Genomic DNA, 9,570 nt, shown 5'->3' on the forward strand with positions numbered 1-9,570 from the left:
GCGTAGGAAGTGCAAAATTACCTGTCCAGAGATGCTTTTGGAGGTGTCTTTAGTGGGCAGGGTGAACTTTCTTGACAGAGCATAGTATTTGGGGGCGGGGGGGATTACCCTCACTGTGAAGTCGTGGCTCCTGATGTCTAGCCTGAATCTATTCTCCGACAACTTATGGTCGTTGTTCCTTGTTACTCCCGGTAGTGCTCGGCGGGGAGGGGAAGGGACTCTCTCCCGTTGCCTGTCAGCCCCCCCTGACTAGTTTGTGAACAGCCACTAGATCCCCCTCAGCCTTCTCTTGTGGAGGCTGAACAGGTTCAGGTCCCGTCGCCTCTCCCCGTAGGGCCTGCCCTGCTGACCCCTGGAGAAGAGATTGATGTCCTATATCTAGGCCTCTAGAAGTAGGTACCCCGTAGCAGCACTCATAAGGGACCCACAGGTCCTACACTGCTCTTCTCCAGTCCTCTGAAACTGCACCTGTGTCCTATGACTCGGTCGGTGTCATTGCCAAGAACCCTGCAGCCCCGTCTGCCCAGCCCTTTGGTGGCCTGGGGTGCAGTTCCTGAGGCCCTGAAGCCCTGAGTTCATGCAGACCCATGCTGTCTAAGAAGGGGCTTGGTGAAGTGATCATAGAATCACAGAAAATGAGGGTTGGGAGGGACCTCAGGAGTCATCTAGTCCAACCCCCTTCTCAAGGCAGGACCAGCCCCAACTACATCATCCCAAACAAAGCTTTTTCTAGCCAGGTCTTAAAACCCTCCAAGGATGGATACTCCACCGCCTCTTTGGGTAACCTGTTCCGGTGCTTACTACCCTCCTCGTGAGAAAATTCTTCCTAATATCTAACCTAAAACGTCCCTTGCTGCAACTTGAGCCCGTTGCTCATTGCTCTGTTGTCTGCCACCACTGAGAACAGTCCAGCTCCATCCTCCTTCAAATCCCTCTTCAGGTAGTTGAAGGCTGCTATTCAATCCCCCTCGGTCTTCTCTTCTCCAGACTAAATTAGCCAAGTTCCCTCAGCCTGTCATCATAAATCATATATGATGCATACGTGATCTATTCTTACAGACCAAGCACATGTCTGGGAGAGAGGTCTGAGGAGCTTTGGGGCTGAGAGGGTCTTTTTGGGGAGCTGGAGCCATAGCAGCGGCAGCCTCAGTTCAATCCTGAAAACCACAGATACCAGATCAAATGCAGTATACTACAGGGCGAAGAGGAAGTCACTAAGGAATTATTACTGACTGTCTCACACCAGCCAAGAACAAAACCAGTAGAAAGGAAGTTTCAAACTTACAAATGGAAGTTCTTTTTTCCTAGCATGTCATTTAGGTATGGAGCTGATAGCCACCAAATGTGCTGGGAACTGAGGGCACTTGGACATGTAATGGGGATTTAGTCCCCAGGATTTTATTCTATGCCCCCTAAATTGAAACTGTGGGTTTTAATTTTTTCTGTCATTATGTACAAAAGTGACAGCTCTTTAATCTCCTAAATTCTAGTGTGCTATTCACAGTAAATTACAACAGGGGGTGCCACAAAACCACTAATCACTGACACAGACTGGTTGTTCATGTCTAGCTTATAGGCCGCTGACATGTACAGCTGACCAAGACTGGTGGAATTTCATTAATGTAATAAATTTAATTAAGTGGCATTTCAGTAATTTCATTATTTTTTTTTTTACATGTATTTTTAAACTTCTATCACATGCTGCCGCCCCAGCAACTTAAGGCTATCCAACCACTGGCAGCTTGCCCCTGCATGGGGCAGCGGGTAGGTTCCACCAAAAGCAGGATCAGGCCTCTTGCCACTTCTGCCTGGCTGCCCCAGGGGCCCTACCTGTGCCCCACACTCCCGGGCTATGCTGGTGCCCCTCAGCTCTAACCCACAGCCCCCCATCCCTCCTGCTGACCCTCACTCCTGACCCCCACAGTACCCACCTTCTAAGTCATCCAGGTGCCCCTCACTTCCAAAACACAGCCCCCCTGCCACCCTGGCATGCCTCACTCCTGACTCGCAGCACCCTGTTCCCCCTCGCCTTGCTGGAGGGGACCCCCAGCTGCCCCGCTCCTGCCCAGGTTGGAGTGCAGCGTCCCTGATTTGTGAAGGGGGTGGTGGAGTGAGTCAGGCACCAGTATGGGCTTCAGGGAATTGGAGGGGATGCCTGTGGCACCCTCTGGCCTGGGCTGAGGTTCTGGTGCCACGCCAGGCAGCCTGACACAGCCCGACTTCCCACCTCTGGGCAGTGCATCCAAGCTGCCTTGCCCCTGCGAGCATGAGCATTGGCTCCAGTGCTGCCAGCCCTGCACTGGAGCTTCCCACTGCCCTCAAAGGACCCCCTGCCCTGCAAGCAATGCACCTCCGGGCTCTGGCTTGGATGATTCTCTGTAAGTGATGACCTGGAAACTAGCCAGAAGTCTAGAAATAAGTATAGGCAGTTGTGTTTAATAGGATCATTGACTTCAATAGCTGCAAAGGCTCAAATAATTTTTGGTTGCTCAAAGTGTATTTCTAACTTCCTTGTACTACCCCCTCCCCGCTCTGATCCATAAAGGTATCAAGTGCCTGGCTGTGGTACTGGGACAAGGGAGAAGCAGGCCTTTTGCTCCCTTTGCTTGGCTAGTGAAGTTGGGCTTGGACACACCTTGGGGTCCTTAAAACACCCCCCACACCAAGCAAAATAACCATAGATTGATGGTTCTGGGGATTGCTGAGGAGCTCCAGACTGCAGTGCAGAGGCTGTGTGTCATCAGGGATGGGGAAGAGGAGATCGATGCCTACTGCCAGGCTCTTTGCCTGAAGAATAAGGATGGAAGAGCAAAGAAGGATAGCAGGTTGAGGGCGGACAAAAGGAGCCCCTGTGAAGTCCAGCTGGAGGTCACTGGGACAAAAGTTGTCTCTGGAAGAGCATTCAGCCAAATCTGACTGGTGGTGCAGCTTCCTCGCCTGCACTGACCAGCTCTATCTGACTCAGGAAGTCCACGGGCCAACAAGAGGTGAGGCACCACTGGATCTGGTTCCAGCCAAAGGGGATGATCTAGTGAGTGACCTGAGGATTGAAGGGGAGCTTGGTGACAGTCATCATGAGTTGCTCAGCTTCCTTATCCATCACAAAGTTGGCAAATCAGTCAGCAATGCAGAAATCCTTGACTTTAGGAAAGATGGCTTTCACAAGCTCAGAAAGTTGGTTATCGAGACCCTGAAAGATCATGATCTGACAGGGAAAGGAGTCCAAGTTGAGTGGTTGCTCCTTAAGAATACAATCCTAAAAGCACAAGGGAAGTATTCCAGCCCACAGGAAAGGTAGTAAAAGGGCTGGGAACCCCCCTTGACTAAATAGGGAACTCATGGACCTCCTTAATTTTAATAGCAAAGCCTATACAGGTTGGAAGATGTGAAATATCCCTAAGGAGGATTATGCATCACTGGCCCACATCTATAGGGAACGGACTAGAAAAGCCAAGGCTGAAACTGAGTTCAAGCTGGCTATGGGAATCAGGGACAATAAAAAAGTTCTTCTTCAGATACATAGGAAATCGAAAGAAAAAGAAGGGCAACATTTGACCCTGGCTAAATCAAATGGGGCAGCTGACAGCCGAAACCCAGGAAAAAGCTCATCTCCTCAATGGCAGGCTAGGTTCATAGACTCATAGAAGTCGGGTGGGAAGGGACCTTGTAGATCTCAAGGCCGACCCCCTGCCTGGGCAGGGGGAAAGCTGGGCTCAAATGCCCCCAGCCAGGTAGGCATTGAGCCACTTCTTAAAGCCCCCCAGGGTAGGAGCCAGCGCCACTTCCCTTGGAAGTCGGTTCCAGATCCTAGCCGCCCTGACTGTGATAGTGTTCTTACAGATTTCTAATCTGAACCTGCTCTCCAACAACTTGTGGCCGTTATTCCTTGTTATCCCGGGGGGCGCTAGGGGAAACAAGGTCTCCCCCAAACCCTTCTGGTTCCCCCTAGTGAGTTTATAGACAGTCACCAGGTCCCCCCTCAGCCTTCTCTTGTGAAGGCTGAACAGGTTCAGGTCCCGTAGCCTCTCGTTGTAGGGCCTGCCCTGCTGTCCCCTGACCATGCGGGTGGCCTCCTCTGGACCCTCTCCATGCTGTCCGCATCCCTCCTGAAGTTCTTTGAGTAGATGCGATATCTTTTATTAGACCAACTGTGTCTAATAAAAGTCTCAGTGCTAGAAGCTGCAAGGGAGAGAGGGACAGGGCAAAACCCTGCTCAGACTTGGTCCCTCTCCCTTTCAGCCTCCGCTTGGTGCCACTTTGTGACACAGGAGTTGGGGCAAGATGGACCTGGGGTCTGAGGCAGTCCGTGGCAGCTCTTATGTCCTTACGGTTCTCTGAGGCACCCAGCACATCACCAAGTAAGGAAACAGCACTATGCACAATGGCCATGTCCCCCTCAAGCTTCTCTTCTCTAAGCTGAACACACGTAGGTGTGAACCAACCCAGCCATTTCCAAGACAGCCCAGGGGGTCCCCAACTTCCTCCCCTGCTCTCAGGTCATGGAGTCTTTTGAGCAATTCTGCTGCCACGAGCATTGCTCTGTAGTCGAGACACCACTGGAAGCCAAGAGCTGGCATTGGGTGAGCGGGCCTGAGTTGACCAAGCCTGAGAAACCTTCGAGGTAAACCTGAGCTGTCGGCCCAGAGTAGACTCTTCCTATGTGGGCTTTAAAATACTCTGAGATCCTGCACACAGCTGATCCCTATGGCTGGCTGGAAGATTTGGCCCCAGTGACAGTATGTAACACACGGCAGGGGAAGTGGGTGTAGACACCAGATCAGGAGAACGCAGAAGTGTGGGGACATGGTAAAGGAAACTAAAGATGTTGTGGTAACGCTTGTGGCTGGCGAGCCTGGACATCAGCAGAAGGGATGGCCCCTGTGCTCTCCCACCCCCTGCAAAGGGGCTCCGAAAGTGGTTTGGGTTTAGGAAGGTGGTCCCAGGGTCTAGAAAGCCTGGGTGCAGGGAGTGGCTGACAGTGTCCAGCTGTGGAGGGAAGGGAAGGGAAGGTCCAGAAGCTGGAGCACAGTCTCTGAGACCTAGGGACGGTCTCTGCAGCACAGCGTGCTTTGGTCGCACCGGCCCGGAGACAAGGCACAGGGGTACAAGCTGCAGCCATGTGACATCAGGAAGGGGGTGACTCCAAGAGGGGGTGTCTGCATGACAGCGCGGTTCTCACAGGCCATGTCAAGGAGACAGGCAGGGTCAGGCTGGGGTGTGGTGGAGACCGGGCTCCAGCTCTGGAGGGCAGTGCTCCTGCTGCTGCCAGCCCAGCTGAGGGGTGCTCAGTGGAAAGGCAGGAGCCCCAGGAAAGCTTGATGGCAGGACAGTCATGCAGCAAGGAAAGGGGCAGTGTGGGCCATGCCAGCTGCCATTCCTCCTGGCAACAGCCCCCCATGGCTGAGAGAAACTGCCCAGCCGGCCCAGCTCCCCAGAGTCATCCAGGGAGCACAGTAGATGGGCCTTTGGCCTGAGGCTGGACCCGTCTGTGAGTGCGAGAGCTTTTCCCCAGTGGGGCTGGGGCAGCAGGGGAGAGGGCAGGCAGAGAGCCAGGGGCTGCGCTGTGCCTGCCAGCAGGGTGGGCTCCCCTGCCCTTGCCTTCCAGCCCCTGTCGCTCCAGGGGCCAAGTCCAACATCTCCCCAGTTCCTGGGGCAGCTCAGCCCATGCTCGTTCTTGGTTGGTTCAGTTCTGTACAAGGGTTGCACGTGAGGGGAAGCTGCTGAAGCTCTGACTCGTGTCAAAAGTCATTGGCCTCCCCAAACCAGGCTATTGCCCAATATTGCTGTTGTCTGTCTGTTTTGAAGTCCTGGAGGGCCAGCCCAGGTCTCCAGAGGTGGAGAACATCCCCAGTATCGATCCAGCAGGTTTCCCACAAGGTTGAAGTCTGTGCAATCAAACACTTGTGCTAACAACATTCATTGGAAAAGGTTTTCAAAGGAACCTCAAGACTGGCACTGCTTTCATTTGCCTCACAGCAGTGTATGATACCACTTGGCACTGGTCTACTCATAAAGGGAGCAAGAGTCCTACCAGCATGCGAGACATATGTTGAATTGCTTCTCCGCCACAGAGGGTTCAGGGTGCACGGGGGTGAGAGGACAAGTACTTGAAGAAGGGAAGTGAATGGACTGCCTCGGGGACCTCTGCTTGGGTCAATCAGTCAGCGTGTGTGAAGGGAAAGCCTCAGGCACAGGGAAAGTCTGCCTCAGGGATGACCCCCTTTCTTTACCTCTTGTCTCCATTTTTCTTGTTCTGGTTTTGGAGTACAATAATCCCATGGGGGTGTCACTCCCTGCAGCAGATGAGCCAGGGCTAAAGCTTGGCAGCTTTGCTGGTGCGCTGTGGCCAGGGCTGACAGCCCAGCACATTGTAGTTGTGGCTGCAGCTTCTTTTGGTTCCAGCCAAGGGTGCGGCTGAGCCCCAGCAGTGCGTCTTGCTAGCAATTTTGGCCAGAATTAAAATCCTGGCAGATCTGAGCCAGGCTTCAAGCCAGGGTGGGATAATGACATGGGGTATTAATCCTTGGAGCAAACTGCCCAGGAGTGGAGTCCTGGCAGTTATGGGCCCACATAGACCTGCCCTTGTTGTCTCATAACTTGTTGCGTCCCAGCTAGGGTTACCACATTTCCAGGTTCAAAAAGGAGGACACCTGTCATGGGGGTGGGGGGGGGGGGGGTGGGGAGAGGAGGGGGACATGCCTCTGCTCTGGACCCACTGACTCCAGCCATACCACCGCCCCTCACTCCCAAAGAGCAGTATCCTGCCCCCCATGCCTTGCTGGTGCCCCTCACTCCTGCCCCGCAGCCCCCTGGTGCTGCCAGTGCCCTGCACACCCAATCCACAGTCACCAGTCCCATCCCCCCTCACTTCTGATCTGCAACCTCCTGCCTCCCACCCAGCCCTGGTGGCACCGCTCCCTCCTGGCCCACAGCCCCCTTACATGCCCTGTCCCCCAGCCCTGCTAGTGCCCCTTACTCTTGACCTGCAGCCCCCAGCCCTGCTGGTGCCCCTCACACCCGACTTGCAGACCTCCACCTCCTTCCCCAGCCCTGCTGCCCAAGCAGCTCCTGCACTGTACGTGCACCCACTCTCTCTCTGTCTCCTGACCTTCCTGGAGCCAGCGTGAGGAGTACATAATCCCTGACAGCCAATCGCCTTGCCCACTGCCCCCAGTCACAAGCAGCCAGCCCCAGACAGCAGAGGAACAGAAACAATCCCGTACATGTTGCTCTTATTTTTAAAAACCTGCCCGGACACAGCAGAGGGGGCCAAAAAGGAGGACATGTCCGGGAAAACCCAGATGTACGGTAAGTCTAGTCCCAGCAGAGCTGTGTTGCTGAGACTAAATGTCCAGGCTGGAGCTGAGCAGCCCTTGCATTGTTTTGCTGTGTGCACAGGCTCTTTTGCAGGACAGGCTGGGCCTCGTTTCTTGTTTTGCAGCTGTTGTGTCCCGGCAGAGCTGCGTGGCTGAGCCCTGCTGTACACTCACTGCACATGTCGCAGGCTTGCCTTTTGGCGCTTGGGTTGAGTCCCAGGCTTGAAATGTTGCTGTTTTGATTGGTGGAGCCCATCCACCAATCAGGAGGCAGCAAGAGGACTTACGTCACACCCCTTTCCTGAGGGGAGGGGGAGAGGAGCTCCTGCCCCGGCCAGACCTGGTTGAAGACTGCAACACTCAGGTCGGGAAGACTTCAGGGGCGGAGCCCTGGAGAGTATAAAAGGAGCCCTGTGCCCAGCATGAGGGGAGCACATAGGGGACAGAGGAGAGAGGAAGGTGGGGCTTAGATAGAGCTGAGGGGAGCTGCTCAGCAGGGCGAAGCAGTAGCCCGGAAATGCCCCCGAAGACTTCTATCAGCAGAGAATGGTGGACGGCTCTTGGCGTGCAGCATGGCGCATGGCGTCCAGACCCTGGGAGCTGCGTGAGGAAGCTCAGGTCTACAAGCTCTGGCATGCAGCTAGAGACACGGTGCACAGAGTAGGACCTTTGGAGCGCTTGGGTGGCTCAGGTCCTCAACCCGCAGAACGAGGCTGGGAGTTGGTGCAGGAGGCACTTCATGGAGGGTCCGGGAGTGGACCAAGCCTGGTGCTGCATGAGGCAGCCCAGGCCTCCGACCTACAGCAAAAGGTTGAGTCCAGGGAGGCAGACAGTGCTCGGGCTCCTGAGCCAGCTGACAGGGCTGAGCCAGAGGCCCCAGAAGCCCTGCACAGAGGAGCCCTGTTCCATGGGGGAGCGACCTCCCCCACCCAAAGCCCACTGCAGGCAAGAGAGCAGCTTGGCACAGAGAACGAGGGCCACCCTCCAGGCCTAGGAGCCGGAAGTTGCAGGGAAAAGAGGATTCCCACAGGGGAGGTGAGCCCCCCCTGGTTAGTTAAGGACTCCTGAAAGTGTTTGTGTTTATAACCATGTTTCTTTTCCTTGTGAAAAGTGAATGCAAATAAATGTGTATATAGTGAAGTCCCCTGGCTGTCCTGCCCTGGTTCTATAGGGACGGAGGGAAACTGAGCAGTCTCCGGTCCCCACACAGCACACCTGCTGGCTAACCATTCCCTTCAATTGGAGCAGGGGGTATATACCCAAATTACCTGGGCTACACACCTTAGGGCCTGGCTCGGGGCCTGGCATGTTTTGGACCTGGCACAGGTTGTTGTTCTAACTCTTTGTGGCACCCAAGCAGTGTGGTTGGTACTAGTCACAGGTCAGGCTCTTTTTCTGTTTGCTGGCCCATCTTTGAGCTCCTTTGCAGTTTTGTGCTCCAACACATGAATGACTCATGCCCCCGGGGGGTGGCGGCGCACAGTAGTGATGGAAGTGTAGCGGAGGGAGCACAGTGGCGGTGAGCGGGGGAACTTCTGCAGCGGTGGTGCCGGGGGGGGTGTGGCTAGCACCGACCAAGGGCTGGTGACCAGCCGCAGCAGCTGACAGCAGCATCGGCGGTGGCCTGCGGGGGTTGCGGACTGCCCGCAGACGCCGCCGGCAGTGTCAGCAGTGGGGTAGCAAGTGCCAACTGCCTGCAGGTGCCACGAACAGTCTCAGCACCGCCTTTTTGTAGGGGGTGCGCCCCCATGTTCAGGGAGTGCACGTGCACCTGTGTGCACCCCATACACATCGCCCCTGCTCCAACAGAGCTGGGATCGGAACCAGGGATTTTGGCATGCACTATGCTGGTGGGAGCCATGGTTAACCCCTCAAAAGCCACTGCATAGAATTGGATATTGATGCCCTACAGCTTTATAGGGAGCAATGAGGGGTAACTTGAAACCCAGAAGGCCCTACGCTATTGAGAAACTTCCTCTACCACAGGGAACCCAAGAAGCAGGTCACAGGACCCTCTGCTGTGGGTCTAGAGGGCAATTATAGTGGTGTAGGCCCCCAGAACTACCCTTTGCAAGATATCCCAAGTCTCAGGCTGCCAGGGCATGCAAGAAGCTTCCCCCCAGAGGGTGCAACCTATAGACTACACCTTGGCAGTTATGGGCCCACATAGACTTGCCCCACCTTGTTCATAGATTCGTAGATGTTAGGGTCAAAAGGGACCTCAACAGATCATCGAGTCCGACCCCCTGCCTGG

Source organism: Alligator sinensis, unplaced genomic scaffold (genome assembly GCF_000455745.1).
Source record: "Alligator sinensis unplaced genomic scaffold, ASM45574v1 scaffold1282_1, whole genome shotgun sequence".
Taxonomy (NCBI): domain Eukaryota; kingdom Metazoa; phylum Chordata; order Crocodylia; family Alligatoridae; genus Alligator; species Alligator sinensis.